Raw genomic sequence first — 25,493 nt, forward strand, 5'->3', positions numbered from 1 at the left:
GGGCATAAGTGGCACCCGAAGGGGTTTTCGAAAAGTCTTTTGAAAATACTTTGTCTTCTTCACCATGCATATACCCGTCCCTTTTTGCGTAGCATCTACTTTGGCATCCTATCTACTCCCACCGGCATAACCCTCATAGGAAGGTAGGGTCATGCCCAATGCAAGTATCAATAAGGAAGTAACGAAGGCAACCCTTGGTTACCACCTCATCATGATTCCAATGCTACAATAATAAAGTGCTATATGACATGTATAAAAAAGGGTTTCGTAGACATGGTCAAAGGGCTGCTTGCCTGTCTAAAAATACAAGTTGGACTTTTCTAGGATACCTTTGGTCATATGAGGGATGACCAAAGTAGTTTCATTGGGATTTGATCTATGGATATCTCTGAACATTTTGATATGATGGAACCAAGGGGTTTATGGATTTGCAAGAAGTGTCGAGAAATATATATTTGGAAAATGAGCAAAGGCACCCATTTAACAAATCATGATTTTAGAAGCATCTAGGAGTTGGTTTCACTGGATTTGGAGTTCAAATGAATTCCCTATGAATTTGCAGAGTTGACAAATATGAAGAAATGGCTCATTATATTGCGGGGTACAGAAAGTATTAAGAAAAATGTTCATAATCTAAGTTATGAACTTAGAAGCATCTGGGAATTTGGATCATGGCATTTGGATCAATTTTGAGCTCTCTGTGATTTTCTAAAGTTCATCACAGAAATAGGAAAAATAGGATTTGATAAATATTTGTGAAGAAAAGGTCTCTGGAAAAATGTGTATGTTGCACCACCAGGTAGATCATGATTTATAGAGTCACTAGAAATTTGAATCATCAAATTTGGAGTCCATTTGAATTGTTTATGGATTTTACAAGTCTACAGAAAAAGAAAAAGGAGAGGGATTTACATAAATGGGCCAAATCTGGGCGGCGGCGGCGCGTGCTGGGCGAGGTTTAGCGTCGAGGCGCAACTAGGCCGGCCCATCGGCTCAGCCGCACGCGCGCAGGGTCCACGCCGGAGGCGTATTTCCCCAGTGCGCCTCCACTTAAACGGAGGGGCCCGCGAACGGGGTCACTGACCTATGGGATCCACCCGCAGGGTCGTCTCCCTTCTCCCGCGCGCGACGAAGGAGACAGAGGAGGCGGGGCCGAGCGCTTGCCAGCGCCCGTTCCGGTGGCTCCGGTCACCTTCGGTGACGCCCAGCACACTGGCGGGCTCAGGGGAGAGTGGCGCATCCGACGAGGTGCGCCACGACCGCAGGGGTGGCCGGACGCGAGCACATCATCAGCCGCAGCGGTGAGGCCAACGATGGTGAGGGAACTCGATAGCACAGCCATGGGAAGGAGAGGGAGAAGCACGGGAGAGGCTCGCGGTGGTGGTGGAGGTGCTCTAGTGTGGTCTAGAGGGGAGGAGGAAGAATGGTGGTGCGAATTTAGGCGGAGTCCGGTGGCTCGGCTCCGGCCATGGGGAATGATGGAAGGCTCGGCGAGAGGGTTGGATGGGTCTGGGTGACGTACGGGAGGGAGAGGGGGCGAAAGGGTTCCAGAGAGAGGCCTCGGGAGGCCTGATATAGCGAGGTCGTGGCTCACCGTGGACGCGGCGCACGGGTGGCCGCGGCAACGGCTCGGGAGGCCAGGAGAGAGGGCGAGGACTTGTCTGCGTCATTAGTGGGGGTGGATTAGGGCGCCAGGTAGAGAGAGAGGGAGCGAGGCGACGCCCTGGTGCTCGCGCGTGCAAGGTCGGGCATTGGCCGAGCCGTGCGGCTCTAGGCACGCACCGCAGGAGGTGAGAGAGAGAGAGAGGGAGAGACGAGGGGGACTGCACGGTGGCGTGTTGCGGACGTCGAGGCACCTCGACTGGTGCGAGGGGGAGGCCCGAGGTGGTCGGGGAACACGGCGTCAACGGTCGGGAGCACGCTGACGTGCTCCAGAGCGCGCAAATGGCCGGCACCCGCGGCTTTTCCTCGCGTCCTCACGCGCCCACTTGCGTCTAATGGCTGCACCGGGGAGTAAACAATGTGGAAAAAGGCATTGGATACCCTGGGGCTTGCCAGGAGTGAGAGAGAGGTGAGAAAATGGGAGGAAGGTTGCTATCCAGAGGGGGAAAAATGGCTTTTCACCCCCTTCATCATGGCTTCTTGGGCAGGGAAAGATGCAGGAGGTAGAGGAGGACCAGATGAGGCTGTCGGAAAAAGCTCAGCTCAAGGAGATGTGTGGAAATGGCTAAAACAAGCATTTTATGTTTCTGCCAAAAGGTGTTTGATGTAGGTTTGGGCAATCAAATGGACTTCCCTTTTCATTTGGGCAAAGTTTCCAATGCAACTTTTGCAAACCCTAGAAATCAATAGAAATGGACTTCCCAAGATTTAGTCATGTAAATCTATTCTCCTTGATTCACAACTTGGTGTAGTGTCATCATTTGAGGTCCTGAACATGTCCACAAAAGTTGAGATCAAAAGAAGAAAGTTGCTAATGTAGAGTTGTTCAAATTTGGTTCTGGACAGGAAGGGTTTTGGGGCACTTTGATCAAGTTAACTTGTTCTCCAACTTGTGCCATTTGGTCTAGATGAATGATTAGACTAGTTGAGCACGTTCACAAGGTTTGAGAACATTTGGACATGTTTGACAGTGCAAAGTTGTTCAAACTTGAAAATGGACAGAAATGGTTTTGAGGGGATTTGATGATGTTATCTTGTTCTCCAAGACATGATACTTGGCAAGACCACCAAATAGGGCATTTGTGACATGATGGAATTTTCTTGGATTTTTATGAAAATATTTCCTGTAGAAATATTTCAAATCCTTGAAATTGGCAGAAATGGTTTTGGGAGGTTTTGTCCAATATTTTGAACATGACCATGTGTTGAAACTCTTATATATGGGAAATATATGTCCACTGAGTTTCCCTAGGTTTTTGTAAAATATTTTTGAAACTATAAAATAATTTTTCCCTATTAAAGACCATTTCTGTCCTTAAGAAAAAGCTTTTAAATAAAATAGGAAAATAACTTTTAAAAATATATTTTTGTGGTTTCTGGGTATCCTATATCCAATAGGAGTCAAATATATTTTTGGAAAGATTTTTACTGCCCTCTATTAAGTACTTATAGTGCAAACCTCAATTTAGTGGTTTTTGAAAAACTAATTTTTGTAAATACTATTTGGTCAAATTATTTTCGCATGAAATTATTTTTATGTCCTATACACATGGCATGATCATTGGGAAAGGTTTTTGGATAAAGGAGGAGGAGTATAAGAGTTGGAGGATTTATTTGATTTTTAGAGCACTTGCAAACAACAGACAAAATCCAATCAAGGTAAGGTCCAAAACACTCAAAAGTTTTTGTCAAACCACATTTTATCATGATTTATTAGCTTAAGTGTTGTGGCATGAGTATCAGGGTGTGACAATAAAGTTCAAATAACGAGAAAGAACATAAACATAGTTGTGCTGGGGGCTCAGCACAACACACCCCTGAAAATAACCTAAGCAACCAGCATGAGCGACGACACTGCCACCTACTCGGAGTCTGAGTCCACACCCTCGACTTCGTCCTCGTCCCTCTTCCTCTTCCTCTATGCTGACGCTTCTTTGCTTGAACCAGACATTGGGCTCTGCTTCTTCATACAACCCTTGTAGATATTTAAACAAAGGTAGGCATCCATTGCTGCATACAGGATGTGATCTTCATCTAATGTCTTCGACTCCCATGCATGATGAAACTCGTGGTGAGGTTTCTTCAGTTTAGCATATGAAGGGTCAATCATGGTTGCTGCCAGGGTCAACATTGAAGGCTGAGAGGAGGACACCAGGCTTGCCTTTTGGAGATCGAAGGGCTGGCCTACAACGAGGCCTATCCGACCCAGGATATCCCTATCGTTCCTAAAGTCCACAGTAACGAATTTCACTCTTCTGTCCTTGAGGAAGTTCTTAAAATCCTGGCACTCAACGTCGGGATGGCATATGTGGTATACCAAGCACATGTTATGTACGCAAACATGGATCACGGCGGGCTTCTTCTTCTCTGCCTCCTTTAGAATCTTCTCACTTTCTAGGACTGTGGTGTACTCAACATATAGCCCGACGACCCACCCATCAGTTGAACTGTTGAACATGCGTAACAAGCGCGCAAGGCATGCTTTCACCGTCACGGATCCACCTGTGTAGATGACGATGAAATCATCACCGGTGACGGCTCTAACTTGGTACTCAGCGGCGACCATGGAGATTTGGGAGGCCATGGATTTTGGAGGAGGGTTAGGAGAAGTTGAAATGGTATTGTGAAAGGACGGGATTACTGGGAGCGCACTGTTGTAAGGTACTGTACTAGAAGAAGACGGGGACGAGTAGGGCGTGTGAACGGCGTGGGGTTGCTGGCTTGCCTGGTGGATAAATGGCTGCAAGCCCCCAAAGAGTCCTCGAGAACTATGTGGGACCCATTAGATGTCATGTCTACTAGACCCATATCGTAGGCCTGACGGTATAGCTTATGCCTGTTCGCACGCCATGTCGGCACGTGGATGTAACTTCACTTAATTCCATCAATTGTCGCGCCTCCCACGACCTTCGCCTCCCTTGCGCGGTTGCGCCCTTTGAGACTTTGGCCGACTATAAATGAGCAATTTTTTTGCCTACTCCGCATGCATGATACTCCCTCTGGTCCTTTTTACTTCCATCAACCGTTTGCAAAGTGTTTGACCAAATTTATACTAAAAATATCAATATCTACAATACCTATTATAATGAGTATAAGAACTACATTTTATAATGAGTATAAAAATATTGATTTGACATTGTGAATGTTGATACATTTTTCTATAAATTTGGTCAAAGTAGAGGTACATTGACTTCAGACAAAACTTAAATGCACAATGCAGACTAGTTACTCCGTCCAGGTGCGTTCCATGTCCTATCTTTGTCATCACAACAAGGTTAGCTATTAGAGTACTACTGCCTCCCTTCTAGTTTAAAGGGCTCGATTCAAAATTTTAACCTACCAAGATAGAGGCGGTGGAATAGTTTTTGTAGTCTGCAAAAGTACTCAATTAATGTTGTCATTCTTCACAAAAAATGTATTTACCAATGCATGCATGAACACTAGTTACTCTAACCCCCCCTCTCTTCTATAATTCTTTGCCACATCAGCATGTTTGCTATTCTCGTGTGCATGATACCAGCTAAGATACCACCATTATGGCCAGCCTTAATGATCGCATGCAATAATTTAGTGCACCTTGAAATATGAACATGTGTGGGGTGTGTGTTTTTAATGACTTGAGACTATACCTAGCCTGGCATGCAAGATGACATATTATACACCGTTCGCCATACTAGCAGGAAGCCCGTTTGTCTCCAATTCTTTTCCTCTTCATGTGTGGAAACAATATGCCTGCCAGACTCTCCTTCTCCCTCCGGCGGTCCCACCAGTCCATCCCGTGTGGAAAGAATCTGCATGCATGACTCTCCTCCCCCCGTGCTCATCCAATTTGTTGTGACCAGCAATATTTCCACCCCTTACCTCCCCCGCAATTTACTCCAACAATTATGCCCACGTAGCTGTTACGTTAATCACGCAATATATCTTACAGGACGCTGCTTCATTTCCTAACTGCAGGTGCATTGGGTCACTGACATATGGGCCCAACAGGGGTCTGGCCCACATGTTAGTGATGCAACTGGACCTGCAGTTAAGTCAGTGCAGCTCAGTCCATATCTTATGTAGGTGTGCCATTGCTCGCTATAAATACTGCGCCTCCCACGGCATTTGGAAGAACGCTCACGTTCATCGCTATCTCCCCCCTCCCTCTCACGTCGACCACCATGGCATTGCCCCTCCCAAGCCCTAGGCACCCCTCGCTGCACTGCGCAGACGGTCACGCGTTGCCGTTCTGTTCCTCGCCACCACACTGAAGGAGGACGCGTCGGTGTTCCACTCCTCGCCGCGATGCGTCGAGGTGGACTCATCGGTGTTCCCAATCTTGCCAGCACGCGTGTCGGAGGACGCGTCGGCTCCCCGCTATGAGGAGAAAGCCGCGCCGCCTGCCGAGCCCCCCAGCCTTGAGGATCTTTGGAAAGAAATGGATGTCGTCATGTGGGAGGCTTTGCCGCTAGCAGAGCACGCCAAAATAGAGGCGAAGAAGAAGGCTGAGGAAGAGAAGCGTGCCGCAGGTCAAGCTGCCTGGCAGGTCTATGTCGCATCCGAGAGAGTCAGGCAATTGGATCTTTGGCGGAAGGATCGTGCAAGGGCCATGAGGGTGGTGGAGGACACCCGTGCCAAAGCCCTGAGTGCAGTCGGGCCCAAGCGCCTCATCTACGCTTGGCGGTACATGGACCGGGTGCATGCTTCCAGTGAGGAGGAGTACATGTTGGTGCCGGATCACCACACCGGTGAGATCACTCTCGCCCGCCGGCAAGCCGCCAATCAGCACCTCGCGAGTTGCGAGGCTGAGGAAGAGGCGTTGTGTTGGCGCGCTGGGAAACGGCTGCGCACCAGGGCACTCGTGGCACGCCGCAAGCACTCCTATGACCGTCGTGGCTTTTAGTAGGAGTATAATTTAGTTTCGTAAGGTGATCTCATTAGTTTTGGGATGCAAATGATAAATCCCAAATGTTCGGGAATTATTAGCGTCCTTGATTAAGTATGCAAGAGGGAAAGTTTGGAAACCTTGTGTATCCGTACACATTTTGTAAGTACGTGCATATAGCACAAACTTTACTACATACTATCGCACTACACGTCTCTCTCTATATATGCTTGCAGACTGTGCTACTCCCTCTGTCCAGGTGAATAAGTTATCTTTGGTTCTGCACCGTGACCAAGAAGGAGGGAAGACTTTATACACCTAGACGGAGGGAGTACTACTATTACTTATGTACGTGCAAATGCACGTTTTAACATTACGATGCGGTTTTTGTAAAAGTAGAAAAAAACACTAGTCAAGCTTGTGAAACGATTCAATGCAAAACAAATGCAAAAATGCTCCTTTGATTGTTTACTTTTAGCTTCCTTGTCTGTGGCTATTTCTCTATCGTACTTTGTACGAAGTATCTCAATGGTCGGAAAGGCATGCAAATTCCCAAACCACTTCCTACACCCTATATCGAATTTTTTGCCTAACAAGTTGTGCCGTGCAATTGGCATTCCAACTTGAGTACTAGTACTACTAGTAGGAGTACCAGGGGCCAATTCGTTTAGGCTTGTAGTAGGAGTACCAGGGGCCAGTTCGTTTAGCTTCGTCCTGGTTTATTGGTCCCCATTGTAATTTGTGTCAAATGATCATAAATTTAACTAATGAAATGTTTGTGCATGTCACATGCACTAACATTTTATCAGTTAAATATTTGGTCAAAATTTACCACAAATAATAATGTTGACGAATAAACCAGGACGGAGGTACTAGTAGTAGTTTAGAAGCCCAAATAAATGACTGAGGCGCCTTAATGTTACTCTCCACTGTGACTAGTCTTATGGGAAAAGCTGGGGAAGAGATGGATTATTTTTTAAGTTGCCAAAAGAACTGGCCCAAGGAGTAGTAGCTAGGCATATTAGGAGTAGTAGCTCGGGATCGAGTGTGCGAGATGAACCGGAGAAAGTAAATGCAGAGAGATGAAATGCAAAAAATGATAGAGGGATGTGATGGTTGCTTGTCCGTTTATTTTACCACGCCACTTATTACTGGTAGTGGTTGGGTTTTGTGATATGACGACTTTATTGCCGCGCCACGAGCGGGGTGAAACTCCCATGCAGCGCCGCCCTCTACACTTGTACTACATCGGTCGTGGTTTATTAGTCCCCCATTGAATTTGACTGAAGATTGAACTGAAAAAATGTCAGTGCATGTCAAAAAAATACTATATCGTTGGATTCGTATTTGAACATAGTTTTCAATGATATAATTTTAGGTACATGCATCAGCATTTATCGTACTATATATAATGTTAGTTCAATTTTTGGCCGTACTAATCTATAGTAAGGTGCCTGTGCGTTGCACGGAAGAGTGAAATGCATTGTTCGGGGAGTTGTTTATTTTGACAAAGGATGTTGGGGTCATCTCATGTGTAATGGGTATCGATAGGTTTCTTCGGATATTATTTCATATCTAGAGCTCACAAACATCCGGGTGAAATAGATAAAAAGGTATCTTTTGCAAACAAAAGCGTTCAACTGTTCAACCTGCATCCAAAATTTGTGAAGAAATAACACTTATTGTGCTTTGCAAGAAATGATCTTTAAGAATTAGTTTTTGAGTATCGATTGTTATACATGTTGGCTACAGATGACATGGCACTTTCTTATAGTCAACAATTGGTTATACTATTAAGTATTTACCATGCCCTTATACACCTAGACGGAGGGATTAAATCAGGATGACTTGGAAGGGGTAGAGGTGATGTAAGAAATGGTTTATAGTAAGTCTTTCACCAGTACTATAGTAAAAAATCATACATGGAAGATTCTAGACTAAACCATAAACGGATACACTTTTATTCATGCACGATAATCTAATAGAGCAAGATCATGCATGGAAATCTCCACATGCTTAAACAGCAGATTACAATGAGCGAAGACTAATGATCAACATTTAACTTGATAATGCATATGTCCAGGTGAACCTCCTTGGAGTCCCCGTGCACCGTGTTGGGGGTTAAATAATACCATGCATCTTCCATGTCCACATCGGCGGGAAGGTCCCAGCTCTGCAGAGTCCTAGTCAGTTTGATGTAGCTAGTGTCTCCGCCCACGTAACTCAGAGAGGTAGTAACAGTGAGCACGTACCCATACATCGGCCTCGTGCCAGTGTCAGCATCAGCGGCATCGCCCCTGACACACACTATAGAGACAGGGCGGCGGCCTGCGTGGGCCTCGCCGGTGCCCACAATCAATTGGAAGACGTTGTTGTCCTCCTCCGAGACTAGCAGGCGGTAGTGATCCTCCAGCAACTCTGGCACGGTGAACGGGTAGCACGTCTCGTACTTGATGTTCTCCGCCAAGGGCCTGTAGTGATCGCTGCACGCATCCGTGAGGTGATGCACGATGTTTGCCGGCGAGCCCCAAAACAGCATCGGGCACTCATAGTAGTAGATGAAGGGCTCCTTGGAGGCATCAACCAGGTCGTCCATGAACCGGGAGTATCTGTAGGGGGACGTTGCACCAGTTGAATATATGAGCAAGTCACAACGAGATTTAATCCGAATAAGCACAAAATAAATCACGATAGTTATAACAGAGATTAAATTAATCATGTGGACTAGCATAGTGGATGAACATATAGAATATAGTAGGATATAGAGTTGAAACATGAATTCTACCACAATTTCAAACAGGAAGGACAGAAACACATACGGCGCAATGGGAGCAGCACTGTTGGCATTGAGGTTGTCTCCCATGTTGTTGAGGAAGAGGTTGCCAAGGTCAGGGAAGAAGTCGTCATCGGTGAGGTCGTGGCTGCCAGCAGTCGCGAGAGTGCGCTCCCCAAATTTCAACAGGGCCCGCCGAATGGAGCGCAGGAGGGAGTGGCTGTAGGGGACGTTGCGGCCGCCAAATGGAGCGCAGGAGTAGCACACGAAGCAGTAGATGGTGCTCCTCCCTAGGTCTCTATCTCTACTATTATCTCTATCTCTACTACTCTTCTTTGTTTTTTATAACAAATCGAATAGTACTGCGTTGTTCGCTGCACGCCCGGCTGAACACGCCTCCTTGCCTCCATCATCACCAACTGAGTCTTTTATAGGAGTAGGAGTAGAGAAAAAACCGAGTTGGTGATGATGGTGTGCCGTGCAATGCAAGGGCATCTTGCTAATTTTTTTCATATAATTCCAAACACCTCGTAAACACAGTATTTGACCATTTTACAAGTATGTTAGTATCATTGTTAGTGGTCAGTGCGGTGCAAGTTATAGCCCCGGGTGTTCTAACCTTTTATTAGTAATGATATCTGGCGATTGTTCGGCACGACCTCAATCCTGGTGAATCCCACGTAACCATCAAATTTCCATCTGACGGTGGCCTGTTTATGAGCCATAGTATTTGACAAAACCGCCACCCTTACACACGTACTGTAACTGCGTCGCGGGCGTTTGCAATTGCATGTCTCCCAGCGAACGTTTGCTGGGGATTGGAGTTAGCACCGATGGCGGTTCGTAGTCGTTCCACACTCGGGCATTGAAGTTTGTAACTATTTTAGATTGGAATATACTACTCCAGTGCTAGTAGTAGAGTAGAGTCCTCCTCCACTACTACTCTACTCAAGCAACTTAGGGCATAGTAGTAGGTACTGTAGGGAGTACCAGTATTATGATCACTCAAGCAAGTTTTCTGACTTCGATATGACCCTATGCTGCTGGTATGTGTCTCGTAAGTCAAGTGGCATGCTGTAGTCATCATCACCTGTCCACTTCCCGCAGCACATATTCGCTTCTCCATCTTTGTCCACACATAATCTCGTCCAATCTTCCATCCCTGCTAAGGCGCCTCCCCCCTCATCCGAAACCCAAGAACTAACAATGGCAGAACCGAGAAGCATCCGCCGAAAGAGTGGCTAGAATTCGCTTCCCACAGAGGTAATCAAGCTCATTGTTTCGCGTGTGAACAATCTCAGTACCATGCCGCTCACCGTGTGCTCGTCGGGGCTGTACCGTTCACTCAAAGCCCTCGGGCCAGAGCTTTTTAAGAAAACTCCTTGCTTGATGATGCCACCTGATCTTCAGAAACGGCATGTCACGTAGCATAACGTTCGTAGGGTGGTGAGCATCAACCCCCTTGAATGGGATCCGATCCCTGTCACCCTCAACTACATGAATGGTATGTACTGGGTCAACATGAACACGTCTTGGATGGTGCTCATCAACGGTCGCGGCAGGTGGATGCTCGTGGAGGTCTACACCCGGCGATTGATCCCCCTTCCTTTGATTAACACTGCACTTCTTTGGCACCGCAGCCCAGAATACTCGGAATCTCACAGTAGCCAACATGATACCAAGTTTGATTTGCTCAAGGTTGTAATCTGCCAAGTGCCCACAAGATCCGCGAATTATAAAGACTTCAGGCTAATTGTATTCTTCAACCTCGGTCTCGCCTATCTGACAGGTCATTGCGATAAGTGGATAAATCTGCACGTCCATCGCAGGGTCATACATCCTCCATGGTTCTCTGATGCCATTGAACACAAGGGCTTCATTTACGCCATCGACTCCTTCTATGGCTGGACGTATTGCTGGCGTACTCCAGTCATCGCTACAAACGGCTGTTACAGCAGTATGTTACTTTCCTATGATATCATGATGGCTTGCTTATATTACTATCAACATTTACTGAAAAAATATTCATGCTCATAACATGTTGTTCTTAAGATCGAGCCCTTTTTTTATTTAACTCCAACTTGATATGATGTTGTAGGCCGCCTGGTGTCCCTACCCTTCCTAATCCCATAACCTTTCAAAGAAAAGCGACATGGCAGTTGCAGGTGGTTCCTGGCTCGATCAGACGACAGCGAACGATTGATGATCATTTGCCCGTACCGGACGTGTTGTTTCGTGGAATACAATCACAGTCACTGCAAGGTCTTTGAGCAGGATCCCAGCTTATCTGGGCCTTTAGGAATTTTTGACTGGAGGCTGGTAAGTAGCCTTGGTACACGCTCTCTGTTTATCGGACTGAATTATCCAATTAACCAAGAGGTAACCAATGGCAAGGATCATGATGGCAGCGTGGTTTCATTCATCGGGCAAAACTATGTGTACATAGCGTACCATGCATCTCTGCATGCACCATACCATGATATGTGCTGCCATGCTCTGGAGCCCAAAGTGGGAGAGAGGGTCGCAAGTATCAGACTTCGACCTGCTGGCTGGAGTTTCCCCCGTCAGGCACCCATCTGGTTCAAGCCGTCAGCCAATCTCCACAACTTAATAAATAGTAACGTCTAACTAAGCCAGTTAGTTAGATGTGTACACTTGGTCTAGTAGGATCTTTATTTAGTTTGATGAATACACTTGTTCTTTTTTGGTAGCCCTTTTGTAATGATGGCTGATGTTTGGTTTGGAAGAGAGAGCTACGTCTTTACTCTTCTAGCCTACTTACTGCTTCTGTTGCACCCCCGACCCTGGTTGTTGTTCTGCTTTTTTCAATGTACAATCAGCAGCATATTTTGTTTGTTGATTGAATAAATGTGTTGTTAGAACGATAAACACAATGTTTTGGAAGCCGTTGCACGGTCCAATCCTTTAGTGCCTCATACCGTACATAGTGCATAGTATTCTTCTACGGAACACATTTTCCACTTGTTGATAACATGCAACCCACTGATGAAGGCCCAATAGAGGAGCCCATAATTAACTGGAAGGGAGGCTCTCAAATGAATCCGGCCCATGTGCATGCTCATGGTCCCCTCAACATAAATAAGTAAATAAATAAATAAAGCTAAATGCTCATGCACCAGTTCTTTAAATTCATGATTTAACAGGAGGATATTATTTCCTATGATAGTGTCGTTACATTCAGTCGATATTATTCTTAGGCAAAGATAGTGACCAGTCTTCTTTCTCCCAGCATTTTCTTCCTGCAACCAGCAGACACATGCAAATCGTAGTCAACGTCGTAAATGGATCTGTTTCATTTTTATTTTTCAATAAGAATGTCCAAACCAACCCAGCACATTGGCGACATCACTTTATCCTCCGCCTTGATGCGCTCGTCACGGCGCCGCCGTCTGGCCTTGTCAACATAGTTTTTTTTTCGAAACGGTCCTTGTCAACATAGTGAATCGGGAGAGGACTGTAGTTCTGAGTATGACAGTATGGACCCACCAGATCCACCCCCGAACACAAGCAAGTGCCTCTTTTACTAATCAGATGCACCCCTCGTTTTTTTACTCTACTCCACCCTGCTGATATCTGGGACCAACATCATTTTCAATGTATAGTCAATTAACGACAGAATTGCACAACTTTTTTTGAGTAGTAATTTGGAGGAGCAGGCTATAAACTGGTATGTGCGGTCTCTGTGGCCTGTCTAACAACATGAACAGCCCGACAGTTTTTTCTTTGAGAAAATAGGTAGCCCGGTATTTCTTTTTGACGAATACCCAACCTAGGCCTATTTGTTTTCTCCGACGTACTGGGCTGCAAATCTTTCAAGACGAGGAGGGATGCGTTACGGCCTGGCCAAAGAGTATGGTCAGTGTTTGTTAAAAGTAATATCAAAGGGGTTGAAAATTCCAAAAGAATTATAGCAAATGGGATATTAGTTTCTTTTTTGTTTTTGTTCTTCACTGATATTTTATAGTATTTCATTGGATTTAACATATTTAGTTAAATTTGTTTTTAAATTTGTTTTAGTATGGCTACTAATTTTTGGATTAAGAATATTTTGTTCCCCAGCAAAAATTTGTGAATTTTCAAAATTTCGCACATATTTAGTTAAATTTTTTAACCCTAGTACTGACCAGAAAATTGGCAGCAATTCGAAAAATGGAAAACGGCCAGCAATAAATTCCATATGAATTAGAAAATGAGTAAAAATTATAAAAATAATTGCAAATGGGGTATAAACGCCACAGATTTCAAGACTGACTTGTGTACGCAAGGCTCTGTCAGCTAACACACGATTCTAGCAACAGTGACGGTTGGATGTCCATCCAACGACCGACGTGCTTCTCCAATCTCTGATCTTCCTGCTCCAGCGGCCTAAACTAGCACCAGCGGTACTGCCTGCTCCCTCCTCTTGTGGCTCATTGTGATGCCGCGCAGGCTTCACTGGCCCACCCTACTCCCTCTGCTGGCCTGGCCGCACGCAATCAACTGCGTCCTTATTACGTGAACAAAATGATTCCTCCCACTGACATCTGGGGCGCACCGGTTGGGAAGCTGACCTGTGGGCCTACTAAGTTATGGCATACGCAGGGCTTGCCAACTTAGTCAACCACGATTCTAGCAGCAGTAACCATTGGATTTGAATCGAACGGTCCTGCCGCTTCTTCAATCATAGCTCTTCTTGCACCAGCCGCCCAAACCAGTGCCGGCGAGACCGCGTGCTCCTGCCTCCAGTGGCCGGCTGTGCTACCGTTGAGGCCTCACCGCCCCCTACTACTCCCACTGCTAGCCCAGGCCCTATGGCGACGGCATCCTCACACCGCAGTCGAACCAGTGAACCCTCGTACTCCTCCCCGCGTGGGCATCCACTCCCGCGTCTTCCCCGGCTCCATGTAGGCCCCTTCCTAGGCCTTGCCATCGTCCACCGCCCTGGTGCTCTCGGTGCGGTGTGGTCAACATGGTTAAGGAACGACTTCCATCGGACATAGACTGTACGTGGAGAGGCTGAGAGCTGGGTCCACGGCCGCAGCAAGGAAGTGCCTCCTTATTACGCGGAAAATAATGATTCCTCCACCTGACAGCAGGGACCCACCAGACGGGCCACCGTATTTCGTGAAAAAACATTTCCCCCTGATAGCTGGAACCCACCGGACGGGCCACCGTATTTCGTGAAAAAAACGTTCCCCCCACTGTTATCTCGGACCCAACAGAAGTGCCTCCTTATTACGCACAAAAAAAGAATACTCCCCCTGCTAGCTGCGACCCACCTTGGTGGGAGGCTGACTTGTGGGCCTACTAAGTTGACGGGTACGGAGGGCTTTGTCAACTTAGTCAATATGAACGATTCTAGCTCAAGTGACCGTATGATGTCCGTCCAATGGTCGTAGTGCTTCTTCAACCTCTAGTCTTCTTGCTCCAGCCGCCCAAAGCAACGCCGGTCGTGCCGCGTGCTCCTGCCTCCCGTGGCCGGCTGTGATGCCGCGGAGGCCTCACCGCCCCCTACTACTCCCACCGCTGGCCAGGCCATCCCAATACTCACCCACACCCCCTGTTATTCTGCAGCGATGGTAGCCTCACACCGCAGCCGAACCAATGAACCCTCATACTCCTCTACACGTGGGCATCCACTGCCACGTCTTCCCTGACTCCGCGTCCTCCCCTTCCTAGGCCTCGCCGTCGTCCACCACCCTGGTGCTCTTGGCGCGGCGTGGTCAACGTGGTCAAGGAACAACTTCCATCAGAAGAGTATTGTACGTGAGAGGCTGACAGATGGGTCCATGGCGGCTGCAAGGAAGTGCCTCCTTATTACGCGCAAAATAATTATTCCTCCACCATATAGCAGGGACCCACCGGATGGGCCACCGTATTTCGCGAGAAAAACATTTCCCCCCTGACTGCTGGGACCCACCAGCTACATCTTCACACACAAGGAAGTGCGTCCGGGCAAAAAAACGATACGCCCCCTGACTGCTGGGACCCACCAGCCACATCTTCGCATGCAAGGAAGTGCCTGACAGTCGCGACCCACCTGGTCGAAGTGTACATAGCATTGTCATTCTGGTCGCAAACGTGTACGTACATACTGGTCGATGTAGACGCGCACGTGTCGTAGTAGAGGCGCGCACGTAGCATGTACACGTATGTACAGCAGCCAGGGTGCAAGAAAGTAAACACGGCCATGTACGTACTTACGGGCGGGGTCTCGAATGCTAACTCGCGCATACGTACGGCCAGGGCTCCTGTACATGGCTGGGTCGGAATGGAGAAACTGCGTCATTGTCGTGTTCATGCGGAGGCAACGAAATGCGTCGTGTTCATCGGGAGGCAACGGAACGCGTGGGAGCCAACTGGCTTGGACGGAACAGCCAATGGAAAGGAGGCCTGGTCTACCGCAGAATGGAGGAAACGGCCTTTAGTTCGACCGGCCACGTTCGGAACGGGATCCTGTTCATCGGGAGGGGTCTGGCATACCGCAAAACAGATGAAACAGACTTCTGTTGGACCTCCTACGGTCGAAACGGGGTCCTGTTGATCGGGAGGGGTGTGGCGTACCGATAAACGGAGGAAACCGACTTGTGTTGGAGTGCTACAGTCAAAACGGGGGTCCTATTCATCGGGAGGAGTGTGGCATACCGCAAAATAGGACTCCACGGGCTACTGTTCATCTCCACCGTTGACCTCCTCCAGCCTCCACGGGCTACTGTTCATCCACAGTCGACCTCCTCCAGCCTGCACCTATGACTGTTCATCCACGGGCTCCTGTTCATCTAGCCTCCACCACGCGCTACTCCACCAGCTATTGTTCAACCAGCCCTCTCCACGGGCTCCTGTTCAACCACCCCTCCAAGCACTACTGTTCAACTAGCCCTCCACGGGATACTGTTCAACCAGCCCTCCACTGGCTACTGTTCAACCAGCCCTCCATCGGCTACCGTTCAACCTTCCTCCACGGGGTCCTGTTCATCCAGCCCTCCACGGGGTCCTGTTCATCCACGCCCAACCGGCTCGATCGATCGGGGTCCTGTTCATCCAGCGGCAACACTTGGGGGTCTTGTTCATCCAACCCCCACCGGGAACTATTCATCCAAACCCCGCAACAAAGCTCACTGTTCATCCACAATCGATCGGCTTCAGTTAGCAGCAGTAGCGAAGGAATCTCTCAATCGGGTTCAGTTAATAGCCATCGATCGATCGCTCGGGTTCAGTAACGTGTAGCCTGCAGTGCAATCGCTTGGGTTCAGTAGGCGAATGCCTCGCTCGGGTTCAGTTAGAGCCCAACACCTCGCACCTATGCGCGTGCATGTACGAGAGAAACACGCAAACCTCCATGCATCGCTCGGCCCGACCACCCACCGTAATCGGGAACACCATGATATTTTCCTCACCCTCGCTTCTACCATGGTTTTTTCCGTCATGGACAGCCCAAAGAATGTCAAGCAGTTGCGTCTCCGGCCCGCCCAGGACGAAAAACCCATTTTCTGTCATCATTTTTTGTCATAGAACTAGGAGCCCACCACATCTATGATGATACCGGGTTTTGTCACAATTATCGTCATAGAAGTGTCATAAGTATGACAGAAAAAATTGTTCGTCCCAAAATTTCACGGATGTGTCTTTTTTTGTAGTGATTGTGCTAATGGAATCTGACAATTCCAAAGTCTTCGAAGGTTTTAGGAAAGGATACTTGTATATTGTTGATTTCTCTGTAGGACCACAGCCTGCCACATGTCTACTTGCAAAAGCTTCAGAATGCTGGCTATGGCATCGACGACTTGGTCATGCTAGAATGAGAAACTTGCATACACTCGCGAAGAAGAAGCATGTCATTGGCATCGAGGGTGTCAAATTCCTCAAAGATCATCTTTGTGGGGCTTGTGAGGCTGGAAAGATCACCAAAGCCAAGCATCCCTCGAAGACTATCTTGATCACTTCTCGTCCCTATTGAATTACTTCATATCGATCTCTTTGGCCCTACTCATTATGCCACATTCTCTAGTTCTGCATCATTATATGGCTTTGTCATACTTGATGATTATTCTCGTTACACATGGGTGCATATCATCACTTACAAAAATGAAGTGCAGGAAGTCTTCAGACGATTTTCCTCAAGAGCTTCTACTAACTTCGGTGTGAAGATCAAGCATATCAGGAGTGATAATGGAACTGAGTTCAAGAACACTGGTCTCGATGAATATCTTTATATACTTAGTATTACTCATGAGTTATCTCCTCCCTATACTCCTCAGTAGAATGGCGTCGTGGAGTGCAAGAACAGAACTCTTGTTGAGGTGGCTTGCACCATGCTTGATGAATACAAGACAACACAACACTTTTGGCCTAAATCTATTGATACTGCATGCCACATCATCAATAGGGTATATCTTCGCAAATTCTTCAAAAAGACCTCATGAACCCAATTTAAGTTACTTCAAAGTCTTTGGTGTTAAATGCTGGATTAGAGATCCTCACCATCACTCTAAATTTGCACCGAAAGCACATGAGGGTTTTATGCTTGGTTACGAAAAGGAGTCGCACACCTACAAAGTCTTCAACACTTATCATCACAAGATTGTTGAAACTTTAGATGTGCGGTTCGATGAAACTAATGGCTCGCAAAGAGAGCACCTACCTCCTGTGCTAGATGAAATGTCACTTGAGGAATCCATCAAGTTCAAAGCTACTGAGGATATCATCCCTACCAAAGAATCTGATGAAGAAGTCATTCCAGATTGTGAAGAAAATCACACTGGTGCTGCTAAACAAAATGGTCCTGAAGAAATTACTGGGCCTAAGCAAAGTCGTCAACCTGCACATCCTCGCATTGCAAACGAAGTGCAGATCAAGAAATTCAATGACGACATCAACGCACCAGGTCCTCTCATGTGCTTAAAAGCTTCACACTTATCTAACTTTTGTGGGCATTTTGTTGTCTCTATCATAGAGCCCACTAAAGTCGATGAAGCATTCATGGAATCTAAGTGGATTCAATCCATGCAAGATGAATTGCATCAATTCGAGCTTAACAATGTGTGGGAGCTTATCAAGCGACCAGACCCACGCAAGCATAACATCATCGGTACCAAATGGATCTACCGCAACAAACAAGATGAAAATGGTCTTATGGTGAGGAATAAGGCTCGTCTCATAGCTCAAGGCTACACATAGGTTGAAGGAATTGATTTGGATGAAACTTTTGCACCTCTTGCTAGACTTGAAGCTATTCGCATATTGCTTGCTTACGCTAACCATCATAATATCTTCTTACATCAAATGGATGTGAAAAGTGCATTTCTCAATGGTAAGCTTGAGCAAGAAGTATATGTTGCTCAACCACCAGGTTTTGAGGATCCAAAATTTCCAGATCACCTCTACAGACTCAACAAGGCCCTCTATGGCCTCAAGCAAGCACCTTGGGCATGGTATGACACACTGAAGGAATTCCTCATGAAGAAAGGCTTCAAACCCAGTTCACTTGACCCAACTCTTTTCACCAAAGCATATGATGATGAATTATTCGTGTGCCAAATATATGTTGATGATATTATCTTTGGCTGCTCTAACCAGCGTTACACTGACGAATTTGCCTATATGATGAGTGAGGAATATCTAATGTCTATGATGGGAGAGTTGAAATTCTTCTTAGGTCTTCAAATTCATCAACAACACAATGGCATATTCATATCTCAAGGGAAATACCTCAAGGATGTGTTGAGGAAATTCGGCATGCAAGATTGCAAAGGCGTCAAAATCCCTATGCCCTGGCCATCTATGCATCGATGAAAATGGTAAAGACTTAGATCAAAAGGTATACCGCTCCATGATTGGCTCTTTATTGTACCTATGTGCATCTAGGCCGGATATTATGCGTAGTGTTTGCATGTGTGCCTGATTTTAAGCAACACCGAAGGAATCACACCATAAGGCTGTGAAACATATCCTTCGATATCTAGATCACACTCCAACACTTGGATTATGGTTTCCCAAGGGCTCTTCCTCTGATCTCATTGGATATTCTGACTCTGACTATGCCGATGATCGGGTGGACCGCAAGTCAACATCAGGCACATGTCATTTCCTCGGACGATCCTTGGTATGTTGGTCCTTGAAGAAGCAGAACTGCGTATCACTCTCTACCGCTGAAGCTGAGTACATTGATGCTGGATCCTGCTATGCTCAATTGCTATGGATGAAGCAAACCCTCAAGGACTATGGCATCAATGTGAAGAATGTGCCACTCTACTGCGACAATGAGAGTGCTATCAAGATTGCTCACAACTCAGTTCAACACTCGAAGACAAAAGCACATCCAGATTCGTCATCATTTTCTTCATGACCATGTGTTGAAGGGCGACATCTCCATCGACCACGCAAATATTGAAGACCGGCTGGCCGATATCTTTACAAAGCCCTTGGATGAGAAGAGATTTAGCAAGTTGCGGTGTGAGCTAAATATCTTAGAATCTTTGAATGTACTTTCAAAAGGACACACATCCTGACACTTATGCAAACTAGATGACTTAGATGTGCAACACATGAAGTAACGTTTTTCTTCAATCAATGAAGACTAACCCTCTAAGTGTGAAGAAATTAATGAAGAATTTGATTCTCAGAACCCTACGACAATTGCACGCGGTGTCTGAAATCATCATTCTTATACGGTGGGATACGCCACCAACCAAAGTTGAAAATCTTCAATTTGAGTTTTTCTTCATTTTTGAAATTCCTCAGTTGTTCAATTTCTTCAACTTTGCATTTTCTTCACTCTTTCCGTCGTTGTTCTTCATTGACTATATATATTTGAGTTTTATGTCCTCAACAACATTCACTTATTGCTAATTCTTCAAGTTGCCTTTTCTGCTAAGAGAATGTGATCAGACCCTTTCCCCCTCTATGCTAAACTCAACCCAGTCGGTTCACAAATTCTTCATGTGCATTCTATTTGAAACCCATTCAAAATCTTCACCGTGTCCTTGTCATATAAAGAATTTGCGAACAAAACTTTAAAATATTCTTTTCTGAATTTTTGGCTTTTGCCGCTCAAACAGTTACACATCCCACAATAAGATTTATCTATTCACCCATGATCTCCACCACACTATACGTGGGTGACACATGTCGCTAGGATGAGAAGGGTTAGGGGCACGTTCGTCCATTTTCCTCGGGCGAGCGGTTTTTCACCTCGGCTATAAATACCCCTCACCCTCCTCAGACTACATTTACCCCGCTCGATATCATTCCCCTCGCTCGAGCTCTAATGCCCTAGCACCGTTGCTACCTTCATCGTCGCCGGTCAGGAAGAGCTTCACTACCTCGACCTCGTCGCCATCGTACTCGCGCCGGCCACGGACATCTACACTCCGCCGCCGCTGTAGCTATCTTCCTCTGCCAAGTTAGGGCGTGGAAGATCTGGACTGACGAACTTCCAAATCTACACTCTTAGTTCGTCGTGTTCTTCGTCAAGGGTAATTAAAAGTTACTTTTACTGCCTTCAAAAGGTGTTTATTCTTCAACTCCCACACTCTAAACACCTCACACAATCATCTGTTCTTGATATGTCTCTCTAAGTGACATTGTTTTATTCCTCAATTGTGTGAGTTTCAAAATGCATACAACTCTGGAACCTAAGTCAAAGAACGCTTAGTGAAATTCTTCAAGACATATCTGGTTAATTTCCTCAAACTTGTTCCGTTTTGAAAAAACTTCTGAGAACGCATGTGACCTCTCCAAATTCTTCGCACCTATACTCTGTTCACAGGTACACATGTGTGCTGCTGAATCACTAGGTTCTCATCAACTTAACTCATTAGCAGTGTTCCTCGAAGAAAAGCTGCATACTTCTTCAGAGAACTCAATCGTTCAAAATCCTCAGCTGAAGAAAATGGCAGATGGCAAGAAACCTCAGAAGGGAGGGAAGAAACTGGAAGTCAACACTACTTTTGAGATCCCTGCTGACATCTATGCAGGGTATTGCACTCCAGATGAGGCAACTCATGGAGACGAAACGAAGAATAAGCGCAAGGTGCGCATTCAGAAAATTGAACGAAGATGGGCACGGGAATGGAGGGAGTACATATATGTTACTCCAAAGTACATGAAGAAATTTGCTATAAACCCTCCTTGCCCAAGACCTCCATTGGCACCTGGCCAAATTGATGATCCCACTAGCATCAAGCACGGCGAGGACTATGCTGATGAATGGGCCAAGCGGCAAGCCAAGTTGGCCAAACATGCCAAGGAAGTTGTGAGGAAATTCAATGAAGACTCAGCTGCTGCCGCTGCTGAGGCCTCCACAAGCAAGAATGCTATGCCTTAGAAGCCTGCTCGCAAACCACCTTCCTCAGCAATGCCCTCACGACCAAGCTCAGCAATGCCCTCACGGCCAAGCTCAGCAATGCCCTCATGGCCAAGCTCATCTATGCCCTCACGGCATATTCCTCAAGCTGCTCCAGTTCCTTAGGTTGCAAAACCGTCAGCTCTTCCAGCAAAGTCCTTGGCACCTGTGCATCTCGCCTCTTGCCAAAGGACCACAGGCATCTCAATTTCCTCAGGAGCTTCTGCAAGTTCTTCAGCTCCTCCTCAATCTTCAACAAGCCCCACTTTGCTGAAGACCAAGGCAACTGCTGGACGAGGAACCATACCAAGTCCTCACAAGAAGCAGGTTGTCTTCCTAGTGTCGTCAGATGACGACAAAGCTGATGATGAAGAATTATCCAATATCATCAGAGACAGACATCAAACGGCCGCTAGAGCCAAGGGCAGTGTTGTGCCCCTCCTTTTGGATCCGAAGAAGATCCTGGACTTCATTGACCTCTGGCACAGTGACCCAAACACTCCCTTGCTAGAGTTAAACCTCACACCTAGTCAAAGTCACATGTTGACGGCCTTCATTTTTGAAGAAAAATGGGAATTTCAGAAAGCCAGGTCTGTGAAGAAAGCCGAGTACAAGAAACAACGCTTTCTGAAGGACTACATTCTTATGCTATCGCCTGAACAACTTCTCGCTCTACAATCTGAGATCAAGAAGCTCAGTGATGAATTTGACGCCTACAAGGCAGAATGGCTGGGAGCCAAAGTCAGATTCGTCAAAATGGCGAAGGGACTTACTTCCAATGTTGCCGATCCAACACACATCCGACTAAAGAACATGCCAGCACCGCTGATGAAAATCAGGTTGCTGATGAAACTGTGAGCACCAGGGTTGATGAAGATATTCCAGTCGCTGAAGAAATTGCCAGGGCAACCTCTAGTGTTGCGCCTGAAGAACAAGTCAGGCCAGCTGAAGCATCTGAAGCTGCGCCTATGGAAACTGAACATGACAGGACAACTGCATCAGTTGTGCCTGAAGAAATTGCTCCAATTTCCTCTGCTCCTACTGCACCAACGCCAACACCAAGTCCTATTCTTCCTTCTGCATTAGAAGTTAAGAAAACCAAGGTTGCAGATCGAGCTGCACCGAAGAAAAGGAAAGCATCTGCTTCCTCAGAGTCTTCTTCTCCCAAGAAGGCGAATACTTTGACCAGCTCACTTGCAAATCCAATTGATGTTGTTCCTCTTTCAAGCATCAAATGAAATTATTCCTTTTGGTGAAGATTATGTGATTCCAAGTGAATCTGACGAAGAAGATCCTTCTGTTGCTTCGACAGAGCAGATGGATGAAAAAATTGAAGTGGACAATATCACTTCAACCCCTCTGGTATCATCGCCAATGCCTCCGTTCACAACTGAAGAGGCAGGCGTTGAAGAATTGAATGATGAAGATGAAGACATGGACATTGGGAGCACCACTCCTGTGATGAATGATGAATTTTGGAAAAGTCAGCACCCTAAATCTCCCTTGTTCACGCCATTGCAACAAATTCCTCAGTCCCCAGTGTACTGAAGTTCAAATGGGCTATGATGAAACTCGCACTACTCCTTCCATTCCTGAAGAAATTCCATCCACTAGTGCTGATGATAAAGTTGCTGAAGAAATGGAGACCCAGGCTGCTACTGAAGCATAAACTGATATTCCTCAGCTTTTGGTTCCTGAGACTGTGATTCCTGAAGCTGTGCTGCAATTGACTGATACTCCTCAGCCGAAGCAGAAGAATCAATTCTCGAAGACGCCAAAGTTCAAAGCTAATGACTTCTTCCACGAGCATGTGTTCTTCATAGAATTCAACCCATATGACTCTGCTTGTCTTAGAAGGAAGTGCTTCTAGACTGCCAGCCAAACAAACTTCTATTCTTCACTGCTTTTTGATAAGGACAAAGTCTTCGACCATGAGCATATTCCTCATGTGGACATGGAATCGTTGTCGTGCTTCACACCAGTCCTCAGTGTTCTTCATGACGTTAGACTGCTCAACTTCTGCACCGATATATGTTATTGGAATGAAGAGCTAATTCTTCAGTTCTATGTAATGCTGCACATCACCGGAAGTTATGATGATATAAACTCTTGGGTGTTGGACTGGATGACAGAAAACACTCACTTCAAACCACCGGCCTCTGAATTGCTTCATGCCCTGCCTGTCAGTCCTCCCCTTGAAGGTGCGCGTCTTATGTATCGTGAACCTGAACTCATAGATCACTACATTCAAGTGTTGATGAAGCCACTGAAGCCCGGTCAAGCCCCAAGGACCAAATTCCTCGTGAAGGAGTTGCAATATGTGGCACGGACTGTCTTATGCATTCTGACCAAGACATTGAGTCCTATCAAAGGCCACGACTCTAATGCATAGGAAGTCGTTGGCATCATGAAGAATCTGATATTCAATATAATGCATGGTATTCCAATAAACTACCATGACTTATTCATGAGGACTATGGCAAATGTTGCATTGTTTTCTTTCGAATTGAAGCCTTACGCTCCCTGTATTATGAGATTCCTCATATCAAGGTCTTCAATCAATTACAAGGCTGACATTCTCAACCATGGCAGCTTCTTGCCCCCCATTGAAGTCCTCAAATGGAAGTTTTCCTTGGCTGATGAAAAGGGCAAGGCCACTGCTGTTATTAATGAAGGCATTCCTCCATTGGATGGACAGTTTCGCAAAGGTGCATCCTACTCCACCAATGATGACTCTGCCAGTCATGATTCTGCCGCAGCTCCAAGGGTGATGAATGATCATGAGCTTCTCCTTAGTCTTCATCAGAAGGTCGATCGCAATCACAAATGGGTCAAGCGTCAGTTTGGTTCAATTCTTCACAACATGACTGCTATACATAATTCAATGAAGAAGAACCACTACTACCTCCATGAAGTATTTGATCGCACATAAGCTATTCTGACTCATCTCTATGGTGACGAAGATCTCAAGCAGATGGGCTTCAAGAAGGACTTTGACTGGTCTAAGCCGCCGGCCAAGAAATTCAAGAAAGTCAAGGTTCCTCCCTTGGTGGCCAGCTCATTTTCTTCATTACGCGACACTGATGAAAATGAAGATTTGGACGACACTTTGGTAGGCCCTACTCCAACAACTGACCCCGACATCGTTGGCGCTCCTCCATCAGCCTAGCGATGATGAATGGCGTTTGTCCTCACTTTTCGTCATTTTGGTCATTTGATGACAAAGGGGGAGAAATTTGAGTTAGTTTTCAAGCGGGTCTATCTATATGGGCGTTTTGTTAAGTTGCAACTCTCACTCTTCTGAAGTATTTATTGGATCGAGTTGTAAACTTAAGTCCGATGGTGACTTGATACTTTTTCTCTATTTTTCTGCATGCTATTTCTTAATATATGTTATGCATGCATGTTGAATTACATCAGTCACCATATTTCATCATGCATTTCAAATTCTTCATTCGATATGTTAAATGCGTGTATGAATTACAAGATATAGGGGGAGATCTCCATGATTCTACTCTTCAAATGTGCATTGCTTCAAAAGAAAATCCATCACTATGCACATCTTCAGGCGGAGTTCTTCTATATCTTGCAATCAAATTCCTCAATATTGAGCACTTCCAATTAATATGTTTATCCCCATTGAAAACTTAACCTATATTATCATCAATCACAAAAAAGGGGAGATTGTAAGTGCATCTAGTGCCCCTTAGTGATTTTGGTGTATTGAAGACTTATAGGTTAAGGGACTAATATGTTTGTGAGTGTACACAGGCTCTATAAGTCGATGAGGAGTTTGATATTTACAGTGAAAGTCGACCCCTAAAAATGAATGTCTTCAGCTGATGACT

Source organism: Triticum dicoccoides, chromosome 3B (assembly GCF_002162155.2).
Source record: "Triticum dicoccoides isolate Atlit2015 ecotype Zavitan chromosome 3B, WEW_v2.0, whole genome shotgun sequence".
In the NCBI taxonomy this organism is placed as follows: domain Eukaryota; kingdom Viridiplantae; phylum Streptophyta; class Magnoliopsida; order Poales; family Poaceae; genus Triticum; species Triticum dicoccoides.